Source organism: Adiantum capillus-veneris, chromosome 13 (assembly GCF_014529385.1).
Source record: "Adiantum capillus-veneris isolate H3 chromosome 13, ASM1452938v2, whole genome shotgun sequence".
In the NCBI taxonomy this organism is placed as follows: Eukaryota; Viridiplantae; Streptophyta; class Polypodiopsida; order Polypodiales; family Pteridaceae; genus Adiantum; species Adiantum capillus-veneris.
In genome coordinates this window covers 65,929,622-65,943,238 of record NC_140943.1, presented here as the reverse complement: position 1 = coordinate 65,943,238, position 13,617 = coordinate 65,929,622, and the positions used below count along the sequence as shown (strand labels likewise).

Sequence of the window (13,617 nt, the reverse complement as noted above, 5' to 3'; positions counted from 1 at the left end):
AGGAGGAGGATTAGCTATTATCACCTTAAAGATCTAGCCAACAAATATTGTCTATTGAACTCAAACTCTTTGAAGGGGTGGAGGTGAGAGAGAGAGAGAGAGAGAGAGAGAGAGAGAGAGAAGTTTTGATATTGTAGGAACAATGCATGAGATCCCAAACAATCATCATACAAATCTAGCCTACAAGTCTTGAATTCATTATCGTCCCAAGGGACCTCAACAATCTATTTCTACAAGTCTTGAATTGATGATCATGAGCTTCCACTCAAGAGAAAACTAAATTAACCACACTTTGGGGGGAAGAGAGAGAGAGAGACAGAGAGAGAGAGAGAGAGAGAGGGAGAGGGAGATAATTCAATCATGCTTAAAGGTCATGACCTCATTTTGAAGTACGCACTTCAATTACTATTATAATTATTTTAAAACACACACTAATACACGCACTATTACATTAAGTATATTTACAAGTTACGATTTCAATTTTGGAACTATCCTTTAGTTTAACGAAGGTTTATAGCGAGGGTTTAGCATCCTAAGCAACCTTATGTTTTTGCTTTTGTTGGTTTGGATTTCAAGCTGCCAATGGTGCTTAAATACACCAATAAACTCTATTTAACTTATAGTAATAACTTGATTATGATTTTTGTGCTTTTGTTGGTTTGGCTTTCAAGGTACTAGTGGTGCTTAATAGACTCTATTTACCTTATAGTAAGAGCTTGCTTATGATTTTTGTGCTTCATAGAGATGCATGAAAGTAAGAAATATAGATGGCACTACTAATCACATTCCCAATGTTAAAATCCAACTCAAAGCTTGGAAACTTGAAGCTCTTAGGCAACTACTACATTGGCACTAAGAGTCCTCATCATTTCACAATCTCCTAATATAATTGGTTTGTCTAACAAAAATTTGTAGCATTGCAAGCGCAAGGTCAGCAAAGGGGACGATTAATTCTTTGAATATTGCAGATAATTTTATTGTGTCCATTATACTATATCTTGGGTGGCATAGATGCAAGCAAGCAAGAGTGAGCTAAAGATATCTTGGAGCAAATAACATTGTTGATGTCCAAGACAGTGTTAGGCATTTGAAGCAGCATGATTACATTGGATCCAAAAAAGCATAATTACATTGGATCCAATAAAGCTCTGTGATCACTACACAAGCGTCTATTAGACCTCATGCTTAAACACCATGCTGACTTAACCAATTGGTGGCATTGGGTTTGGTAGCATTTTTTCCAAGCCCTATATATTCTCTCTATTGTAGATTAGGTGATAATGTGCACTACCACATTTCTTACTTACAAGAGAAAAAATGTAGAGTTTCGATCAAGAAAAAGAGAGAAGAGAAAAGATGTTTGACTCCCAATGCAAGGCTTCAAAGTTTTAACCTCAAGCTCCATCACTCTCAAGCTCTCAACCTCACCCGATACCAACTAGTTAACTTTGCTAACCTCTCTTTTCATACATGGATGAGAAAAATTCTTGGTGAGCTAAAGCATTGTTCGACCTTTCTTAAATTAAAGGCTTCTACTTGAGCAGCAAAGCTACCACATAAGTTGTATAATTCTTGCAAAGTATGAGCTACAAGACTTTTATGTCGTTTGATTTGTACTCTCACTACTTTTGGGTGTTGCTTGCAGATTTCAAGGATAGATGAGTAGCAAAAACCAGATACAAGTGGCACATATTCTCTCTACCTGTTTGTGACCCTATTTCAGTGACCATCTCAATTTTGGGGCAGTTGTAGAGCTTGGTCTACTCAAATTTTTGATTCGGGCTCATTTCGACCTCCAATTAATACGATGGGCAAGTTTCTCAATTCTCTATGGTCAATTAAGATGTTTAATCGCAAGAGCAAAGTATTTCATGTCCAAGGGCTGACAGAGGCTATACCTAGAAGATGTTCTAGTTAAACTACGATAAAATGAATTGCTTATGAAATCATCGCCTCAATTATTCCCTTTCTTTGACTCCCCAAAGAGTTTTCACATTGATTCAATTTTTGAGGTGTGTGCTTATTTTGTATGCTTTGGGTTTTTTGCTTTTCAAAGAAAAGCGCCCACAGTGGGAACCTCTAGGGCTCTATTACCATAGACAATACATGTGAGTGAAGTACCAAATTAAGATTTTACATTCTTGGTACTTTTGTTTGTTTATTTTTTATTGCCTTTCAATTTGTAACTTTGGGGGGTCATATTGACATTGTAACCCTCCCTAGGCTCATCACAGTAGTAAACTCCCTTTATAATAGTTAAACTAAAGGTCAAAAGGGATCGAGCCCACTAGAAAGCAGTAGAACATTGCACAATGCTGCCTAAGTCAGATTAAGAACCTAAAGTAACCATTGAAAATTAGGAAGGCATTTCCCATAGTATTAAGAGAAGATCTCTAACGCCTATCTTGGTCAAACTAGCTTAGTCAGACTGCTTGATTCATAAACCTAGACAAGGGACTATGACATAAATTATATTGAATCTAATATTTAATACTAAGCAAATGTGTTGAATATTATGTACTAATCACAGTTAAAGCATACAAACATGGATGCTAAAAAGATAAGAGGCAATGATAAGAGACAAGAAACACCTGTTCGTGTTGATGATCACGCTCGATTCGAAGGGTGAACGAGACAAGGATTCCATGAAGTTCAAAATCCCAGCTATTACAACGCCTTCCTGTACACACTAAAAGACGCAAGGAATACCTCTAAGAGTCACATCAGTGGGAAGAGGCCCCTTTATTGAACACAATCAAACCACATAAGGAACCCTAACCTAATTATTTGCACCTCCCTAGAGAGTCAAGGGAATAGGATATTGAATAGATGGGCGGGTAGCCCTGGGTCTAAACTCCTATCCTTGTCGAGAACAAATTCATCATCCATGAGACCATATGTACCATCCGTGTAATCATGTAAATCTTCCTCATCATTTAGATGCACATATGTTCACTAAGAATGTCACTAGGCGTCAATAGTCATCCTGATCAAAAGGGTAAGCTTGTGCAATCGGAGAGACGTTATCTACTAAGTAGGGTTTAGTCATGGTCAAGAGACGCATCAGTCATTCTAATTCCTCAAAATTCTTCTCACACGCTAGCGTATCTACCAAATCCTATTCACAGGCAAGCACGGGTAGACTATGTGAAACACTTGTGAAAAGTAAAGAGGGTACCTCTCACCCAAGGTAGGAGTGGATGACTCTAGCATACTAGCCATGTCTGTACACACAGATAGATGTTGATTAGTGTGCAAACATTATAAGGGTCATGTCAAAATGTTGTGTCCTTGTGCATAATGTGTTCTTATGATTTTTGGAACTTGCACTAGAATTTGTAGGTCTCAATCTTTTTGTTTGGTGGCTCTTGCTCTTTTACTCTTTTATTTTTGTTTTCTTGAGTATAGGGCTATATATATACATTCCCTAAGATTGGGAGATTGAGAGGTCAAGGGGGAAGGTTAAGAGGGGAGCAAGTGAATGATGGAGGTCAGCAAACACTCCCCCCTTCCTTGGGTAGATCATACATTTTGAAATGATGTCGTCACCTTTTGTAACCAATTGTTCCAAGTTGTTATGGGTGAAGACTTTGACCAATAGTTTTTGACCACCCTAGGCATTTCATCTAGTTGTAAGGGTGGTAAGGTACTCTCTCATGCTTTTACTTGCAGCATTGTTGTAGGTGGTGAAATTACAACGGGAGGTGCAAATTCTTTCTTGTTTGTATGGATATTTACAATGGTAGGTGGAGGTTGTGTCGAAGCTTGTATTTCCGTATATGATCTACATGAAGAGAAAGAAGCTTCATTTGTTTTTTCTATGTTTGAGCCGAGCGAAACAAGACGTTTTAGCTTGGGTACCCAAACTAGCTCCAAATGAGATGTATAGTGTTCTGTGATCTTTCCCTTCCCACGATCTTCAATCGGCTTTATCGTGACAGGATTTGACTCACATGGTTCTATAGGTGACAGGTAAGAACACAATTTATGTTTAGGCACTCATATTTGATCATTCCCTTCATAGTAGCCTTGGGCTTCCAATACTCATTTAGGAATCCAACGTAACGTTTTCCTATATTTCTTGAAGCGAGTGGGGCATCTCTTTGTTTTTTAGCGTCAAAAATGGTCGCTAAAGAAGATTGAGGAACCCATTTATATGTTTTCTTTGTTATATCACGATGGGTCTTGTGCGTGTCTTGCTTTGTTTCAACTACAGAAGTTGAAGCTCTAAAGGGTTGGGCTATAGTTACAGATGGTTCAACCTCTTGGACATGCACTGTTTTGGGTTGTATTTTTTTGAGAGGTGATATATAAGGGACTATCGCTTGAGTGGCTGGGCTAAGAGTTTTTTTATGTGTTTTGACACTCCTAGTCCCCCAATCAATAGTGCATTTGGTCGCTATCATCCACGTGCGGCCTAGGTTTATATTGCCTTCCATGTCCAACAGGCATGACCAAAAAGTCTTGAGCTACAACCCCATTGTCATAACTGACAAAAGTCTACTAGGTTCCAATGATTGTAGGTTTTCTCTTGTTGATACCTTTGACTTGGATAGTACTCTCAACTAGAGATGGCTTTCCTAACTGACACCACACTCCATATGATAGTAGATTATATTTAGTAGCTGTGTCCAATAAGGCGTTATATAGTACTTTCCCATAGGTGCTTTTTAACTTAATAGGGTATCGTAGAGGTGTGTCAGAGTCCAACCAATCATCCTCTGTTTCAACGTGAAATGCATGTGTGACTCTAAGGTTGGCCTCTCATTGGTGTATTATACGTTATTGTCGCTCCTTAGCCTCAGCTTGAGCTTGTATCTTTTTTAATTCTGCTTGTGCCTTGGTTGCCTTTTTTTGATGGGTGGCACGTAGCTCCTCTTGGCTTAAAGAATCATAGTATCTTTTAAATTTACTTCCATTGAGGAATCCAATGGTTTCAATCCCATCAAGAGTTTCCACACGAATGGTATCTTGTGGGGTGATTTTGCATACTCTATATGGTTCTTTTCCAGAATATTTCAACTTTTTCTTCTCGTTATGCGCTCCATACATAAGGACTTTATCCCCAACCTTGACATCTTTGTTCTTTAGATGATGGTCAAACCATTTCTTTCTCCTATCTTTCTCCACAAGTGCATTTTGCAGAGCCAATTGCCTTTCTCCGTCTAACCTCTCAAGGATATATAAACACTCAACTACAGGGTTACCATCCCAACCTTCTTGTGAAGCTACCCGCAAACTAGGAATTACAAACTCCCATGGCATAACTGCCTCTTGGCCATATACCATTTTGAATGGTGTACAATTAATAGCCACTTTGTAAGAAGTACGAAAATCCCATAGAGCTGAAGTCAGCTTCAAATCCTAATATGTGCAATGAGCTTCCACTGTTTTGGTTAAGATAGAAATTAAGTTCTTGTTAGTGCTCTCAGCTTGGCCATTTGCTTGTGAATAATAAGGTGTAGACTTATGGTGGGCTATCATGAAGTTTGTTGTGAGTTTCTTTATCAGTCCATTTTTAAAATGAGTACCATTGTCACTCACAATCTCAAAGGGACAACCAAATTGCATAATAATGTTCTCAAATAGAAACTTGGCGGTTGACCTTGCATCAACCTTGCGTGTCGCCTTGGCTTCTATCCACTTTGTCACATAATCAGTGGCAACAATAATATATTGAGATTGAGTGTTACGAGCTGCTAGACTAATTGTGCCTACAAAGTCTAAACCCCATTTTTCAAATGGTTGAGTCACTTTAATAGGATGTAAGGGCATTTTATCCTTTTATTGTGTGATCTTGTAACGTTGGCATTCATCACACCCTTTTGCAAAAAGTGATGCATCTTTGAATAAGGTAGGCCACTAATAGCCTGATTGCAACACCTTTCTAGCAGTTAGTTCCCCTCAACGATGTCCTCCGGCTATACATGTGGGATTCTTGCAGTATGTATAAATACTCATCCTCACGAGCACAACGTCTAAGAATATCTTCCTTCACTAGCTTGTAGAGAGTTACTGCAATTAGAGAATAAGGTTCACATTCCTTTAATAGTTTTTGAGTTATATCCTTACGAAGCTCTCTATGTAGTACATTTACTGGTACCATATGTGTACTTTGTGATGGCTCCTTGGTAACCTCAATTAAATTGAATGTCGTGATCTTTGGAGGATTAGGATTATTAGGACATTGGGCCATCAAATGATCTATGCCACATCGATTACATATGAGTATCGGCATAGTAGATGTGCTCACTTGATTGGTTTGCATTAGTGTGGCATTCTTTTGTAGTCTAATAGGACACTCGGCTACAAGATGTTGACCCCCACACTCGTAGCATAGAAGAGGTGGTCTCTTAGCAGTGAAATTGATATTTTGGTCTCTTGCCGCAAGAGCACCTACTTGATAGACATGTTTGACTTGTCTCCAATAGTCCTCCATGTAGTATTGTGGACTTTCTTCAAGTGCATCAATCCCATAGGTAATATTAGGGTCTATATCTTCCTCACAGCCTTCCAAACAAGCAATAGATGACTCAACCCATTTGATTCACATAAGTGATTCTTAGATGTGGGGGTTGTGGTCCTAGCACTGGAGGTGGTAATGGTCTTGTTTGCACAACATTTTGGGCCCTAGGGACCATGTGTTGTGACGATTTTTCAAGAGGTGGGGTAGGCATCAATGCAGGCACCTCGAGATTTGTCCGTTCATGCTAAGTTTGGTCTTTTGGCCATCACGTGTTTAGATACTATGCAATCCTTGGCTTGATGACCATACCTCCCATAGGCATTGCAATTCCCATTTAATTTTACTCTAAAAGTAGGGCATTCACTGGTACTATGCGGACCATAGCAAACTGAGCACCATTGTTGCTCCCTTCTTGGATACATATGATTGTTTTGTGGAGCACGATTGTCTCTAGGACTTTCTTAAATGGCCTTGGTGAGATCCGCTAAAGTCATCTAAGATATCTTTGATTCTTTAGCAATAATCTTTATAGTCATTGGCTCATGCCGTGATGCTTGCGAGCTAGTAGATTTAGGCTCAACGGACACTCTTTCTCCTTGAATCATTAAATTTTCCTCATTGGATCGCATTGGTGGTGACTGCTTCCCAAGTGGTGATACCTCTAATGACTAGGCAATTGTAGATATCCTCATGTCATAGTCACCTAATGAATCTATCGAGCAATTGGTTATTATTGAAGCGCTCATTTGAATTACACCAAGAATTCAAATGCTTCAAGCAACTAATAAAGTCTCTCACGGACTCTCCTTCCTCTTGTTGGGCTTTCTGGAGCTAAGATACTACACCCCAAAGTACTCGCTCTTGTATGTACTCTTTCAAAAACAGTCGCCTAAGAGTAGGGTAAATTGTTTTCTCTTCCACCCTTAGGGTTCTATACCGATCCCCAACCTTTCCACTCAAGGTCAGGCTTAAAGCATTTCTCTTGTACATGTCATTGTGTTCTCCTAGGGAATCGTATATTTGTTCAAATACTTTCATATGATTTCTCACACCCCCGTCTCCACTAAATCCTATGCTAGTAGCACCCGATGTGAATTGTAGGACATCTAACCAACCCACATGATAGATGTGACCTATATATAGGTCGATTAAAGTCTTCGTCTATAGTGCATACTCCCAGTTTTCATTTAAAAACACTCCTTTTAGAATTGAGGTGCTAGGAGTGTCCTTTGAACTAGATGCAATGGGCTCTCTATGGGTTGAACCTTAGTGGTTGCTGATTCAGGAGCACTTGATTACTCGACTAGCATGGATGTTGACATAGGGGCCTTTGCCTTTAGCTCCCTCCATTGCTCTGCCTTACGTAAGCTTTTGATTTTCTTTTCCCTCGCTGCAAGGATATATCGCTCAACCTCTTGCACTTCGGCAAGGCTTCTACCATAAGGTAATATAACCTCAGAGGGAAATAGCTCTGAAGAGTTAGGGGGTGTAGTGAATGGAGTATTCACCTGCACGCTCTCCAGGAGCATAAGGTCTACATGGGTCATGAATGGCGAATTTACTTTCCCCCCTTCATTTACATCGTTAGCTCCATGTTCAAAGCGAGTGTCTCTACTCAAAGTCTCTTTCAGGCGGCTGAACACGCTCGGCCCGGACCGTGGGTCCATGGAATCCATATTTGGCTTGAACTATTGGGATTAGGCATCGGGTAACCTTCCATGACGTCGTATTCACACGAAGAGTCACTAGATGCAATATGTGGGTCTTGAGAGTGATACTACCTTGGGTTCCCGTTGAGGGCATAGAGCCTAATGTGGAGGAATAATGGGTGCCCGCGTAAATGGAGACACTCTCTATGTGATCGTCCTCTAGCACACGACTAGAGCGTAGGTGCATGTGACCTAGAGCGTAGGTGCATGTGACCTCAACACTCTAGAACTGTTGGTGAGCCTTCCAACTAAAATGAAACTTTTTATTTTGTTTTTTACGTAGCTGCCCATGGCAGCTCTGTCTAACCTGCCTACAACTAACAAAGCTAATTAACTAACTATCTCTGCTCACACACTGTCTAACATAGTAAACTACACACTGTCAGAACTGTCAACCTTCACACTGTTTACTACACATTACAGTACTATACACTAACTAACAAATCTACTAACACTTGCAAATTAGAGAACTTAGCAGATCTAACAAAACATGTATACTGTAGCACTTAGCAGAGCTAACAAATCCTGCTAAAACTTACACATTACGGCCACTTAACAAATCTAACAGAACTTAGCAAAAACTAGAAATGACAGAAGTGAATAGCTTCATGAGGTAGCATTGAGTGCTCCTCAAGCTTAGTGCAAGGCAGTCCCCGGAAACGCTGCCAAAAATGTGCGCTTTGCCGCACGTGTCGGAAGCTGGGAACTTGCCAAAACATCATGTGTGAGCCACGAATGGCTGCAAGCACACAACTAGACAGTCCTAGCAAGTTCAAAGGGGCAATGGTGTGTCACTCACTGCTCAATGCTTTCGTCGTGAAGGATCTTGTGCTGCGAAGAAGAAGATCCACTGCCACGCTCAACCGCCTCACCATCGTCGATGCCGCTGCAATGCTCTCTCTCTCTCTCTCTCTCTCTCTCTCTCTCTCTCTCTCTCTCTCTCTCTCTCTCTCTCTCAAGCATACACATCCACACACACCCGTGAGCACACGAAGGAGAAGGAGATAGAGGTAGAGCAAGAGCACTTTCTTAGCATGCACCTCAAAGAATGAGGATTTTATGTCAAAATAGACCTTTTATAAGAGTTTGATCCATTCACACATGGGCGCCCACAGTGGCCGGTCATAGTAAAAATCATGTAAAAATGGGATAAGTGGTGCGTCTCTCATCGGCGATCACCTACACACCTATTGGACTGACAAGCCTGGTCCATGACTCAATCAAATAATGATAAGGCGTTCGTCGAAGGTGATAGGGTGTCCATAAGGGTTAACAATAGTGATGTTTGTGGGCCCATGCAAAGTCCGTCCTTGGGCAATTACCTTTACTTCGTGACTTTCATTGATGATTACTCTAGGAATGCATAGGTGTATCCGCTTAAGGCAAAGTCTAAAGTGTTTATGTGCTTCAAACAATTTCTCGCTATGGTTGAAAATGACTTGAGATGTACTATGGGCACCCTCCGTACAGATCGACGGGAGGGAGTATACGTCTCATGAATTTAATGCATTTTTGGCTAGTTGTGGGATAAGAAACCAATGTACAATGCATTATACGTCTTAGCAAAATGGTGTTGTTGAGAGGAAAAACAAGTCACTTACAAAAATGGCATAATGTATGGTCAGAATTCAAGATTTTCTGCATTAGATTTGTCTTGAGGCCATCATGTGTGCCACTTATGTACTTAACAGGTGTCCTACCAAAGCTTTGCAGTCTATGACTCCTTATGAAACATGTCATGATAGAAAGCCTTCTAGTCAGCACAAGTGCGTTTTTGGTTGTTTGGTTTAAGCTTTGGTGCCACAAACGCAACGCAAACAATTTAATGATAAGGCTATCAAATGCATTTATGTTGGTTATAGTGCTGAAAGCAAAGTTTACATGTTGTATCATCCACAAACAAAGTGTATCTTGGTTTCACGGGATGTTGTGTTTGTGGAAGATTCTGTTCTGCCCTTGTTGTCATGTATTAGAGATAGTATGTAAGCTCACAGGACATTTATGACACTTTGTTTCCTCTTTCCATTGGTGGAAGTTTGAATGTAAATTCCAATGAGGCAAATGCACAGTCGATGGGGGTTTTTGAAAATGTTACAAATCAGCCTATTATTGATGCAGATGTACATGATGTACTAGATGAGGAAAGGGCTGAGAATGAGCAAGCTAGAGGTATGCCAAAATGGCTGTGCATATTTTGAGTGACAGTAAATTGGATGCACCTTTTTCTAGTTGTACTTGTTTAGGTTCTCGCCACGCATCTAATGCATCTGATTGTTATGCTTTGGTTGTGTCTAGCTTATGTGATGTTGAGGAACCTTTGTCTTTTGATGAAGCACAAAATTCAAAAAATTGGATGGTTGCCCTGCAATTAGAATATGATGCACTTATAGAAAATTATCCATGGACTTTATGTGGTTTGCCTCTTGGCAAAAGGGCCATTGGTACAAAGTGGGTTTACAAGTTGAAATGCAAGCCGGATGGTGAGATTTATCGCTATAAGGCTCGACTTGTTGCGAAGGGCTATGCACATAAAAAAGGCATAGATTATGAAGAGACTTTTGCTTCCACTTGTTGTATGACTACTATACATTTTCTATGTGCATTGGCAACTCATTTTGGTTGGGATGTACATCAGTCAGGCATTGTTACTGCTTTCTTGAATGGTGACATATTTGAGGAAGTTTATGTAACACAGCCCCGCGGTTTAGTCAAGAAAGGACAAGAGGATAATGTGTGCTGATGTAAGAAAGCTTTGTATGGGTTGAAGAAATCTCCTTATGCTTGCTTGGTATGAGAAAGCTGATACTCATTTGATCAAACGAGGCTTTCGTAACATTCCAATAGAAAGCACATTTAAGTAAAGCGTGAGGGTGATGTACTTCTTATTGTCGTTCTCTATGTGGATGATTTGCTAATCACTGGACCAAATGAGAGACATATTGCTGAATTTAAGGCTGGTCTAAATGCTACTTTCAAGATCAAAGATTTGGGACTATTGCATCATTACTTGGGTATACAATTTAAGCACTGTGATGGTGATATTGACTTGTGCCAAACAAGTTAGAAAGAGACATTGTTATGTAATTTTGGACTTGAGGATTGCAAGCCTATTGCCACTCCCATGGAAACAAGTTTGAAATTGAGTCTTCATGATGCTGGTGATCTTGTCGATGTCACTCTTTACCAAATTGTTGTTGGCTACCTTATTTATGTGTGCAACACAAGTCCAGATATTCAAATTGCAGTCTCTTAGGTCAACAGATTCATGCATAGCCTAGGGTATAAGCATTGGCAGGCTGTCAAGAGGATTTTTTGCTACTTGAGTGGCACGTTACATCTTGGCTTGTTTTATCCCAAGAGGGAATCATAGCCACTAGATTTGCCTGCTTTTTTAGACTCAGATTGGGCTGGTTGTATTGACACGCGAGTGTCCATGAGTGGTTTTTGTTTCATGCTTGGCAGTTCATGCATATCATGGTTGAGCAAGAAGCAACCTACTATGGCCACTTCTAGTTGCCAGGCTGAGTACACGGCAGTCTTCACAGCTACGATTGAGTGTGTGTGGCTTAGATGCCTTATGGATGATTTGGGTGTTGGACATGACACTGCCAACACTATCTACACTGGCAGTCAGAGCGCATTGGTAGTTGCGAGAGGAACCCAATTTTTCATGCTCACACAAAGCACATCGAGGTGCATTACCACTATGTTAGAGAGAGGCTCTCAGTAGGAGAGATCAGCTTGGCTTATGTGCCAACACAGGACAACCTTGCATATCTATTCACAAAGGCATTGTCTCGTGAAAAGTTTGATGCTTTCTGCAAAGCTTTGGGCTTTCTTCCCTTTGTGGACTGATCATGTCCTTAGGGCATGGCACTTCCCTATAGGTGCCAGCTCTCGTTTACCTCATCACTCCCAGGGGGGATTTGTTACCATATGCATGTGGTAGTGGTGTGTGTGAATACACTTAGGATCATCGGGGCATTTTTTCCCTCACTAGGAGGTTTTTTCCCCCGTTCATTGTATATACGCCCATCACTCTAGGGCTATCGTATCTTCCCATTGCACACTAAGTAATATACTCTCTGTTGCGTGCCTTGAGCTTCCTTCATCTTCTCCAAGCCATGTGTGTTTTCTTACAAACCTAATTCTAACATTTAGAACATCGTTAATGTATGGAAATGCACCTGCTCACAATAGAACTTTGCTTGTAACCTTGTTCCAAGGTGGATTTGAACATCTCCAATCCTTCTAGAAATTGCAAGCAATATTCTTCTCCACTCATGTGTGTCATCCAGTTTCTTCGTGTTTCAATATCAACATCATCATTCTCATTGTCAACATCCGCGTTATAAAATGCCTTTTTATTGCCATTATCCACCTTATAATGCACCTTGTAACTTCTCAAGACCTTGTTTTGCCTTGGAAAATACATGAACTAGTCCGAGCTAGAGGGACAAGCATCATAATCCACTTTGTCAAAAGAGTGCACATGAAGATTAGAGTTAGGGCGGAGGTGGCGCATGTAGGTGAGATGGTCGTGGTGGTGTGCAGTAGAAGCTAATGCACAAACAAACACTATCATTGTCAGGGGAGCTTCTGAGGAGGTAGAAGACGGCTATTGCATGCCAATCATGGTCATCAACCAGGTTGATGATGCAATTGGAGGGAAAAGCGTGGATGATGAAGGTATGAAGTGCATCGTAGATGGAGGTAGAGGAGAGCAAATGGCACCACCATAGCAGGCTCACACTCCTTCTTCTTCTTGTTGCTACTCTTCATCGTCTCTCCTCTCTCTCTCTCTCTTTCTCTCTCTCTCTCTCTCTCTCTCTCACACACACACACGCACGCACGTGAACACACACACACACACACACACAATCACATGTAGAGGTGGGTGCGCTTGAGAGAGAGAGAGAGAGAGAGAGAGAGAGAGAGAGAGAGAGAGAGAGAGAGAGAGAGAGAGAGAGAGAGGGCATACATGGGATTTAACCATAAAATGGAATCTTTCTAGCAATGGCATAAAATGGCATCTTTCTATCTGGCATCCTACAATGTGTGTACATATCCATAAGATTCAAGCTACCAAAACTCTCAACCTGCTTGCCCCTCAAGTTTCTCCAAAATCTTCCTTATGCGCGTGCCTTTTCTTGGACTTGAAGAAATTGATACTTAACTTCCCATGTTCTTATCTTCTTTTAAATCAATGCCTTGTATGCATATAAATGACTTTCATAGTTGTCTTTGTCCATAGTTTCACCTAGTTTTATCAAGGACTTTCAAGCATCTTGACATTCTTTATCAAACCACCTTTTGTGTGATCTATCTTTGTTGATACCATGGACATGCTTTGTGGCAAAGCATTCTTGGACACAACTTTCTTGAAAGCTTCCCATTTAGTTTCCAATGTTGCATCATATCGAAGCTTAATCATCCATAACT

General features: G+C 40.6%; 1 pseudogene; it reads right to left on the bottom strand.

Annotated features, from left to right (window-relative positions):
- Nucleotides 1-12,343: 12,343 nt before the first annotated feature.
- LOC147444175 (uncharacterized) lies at nt 12,344-12,957 on the bottom strand (annotated as a pseudogene).
- Nucleotides 12,958-13,617: the final 660 nt, after the last annotated feature.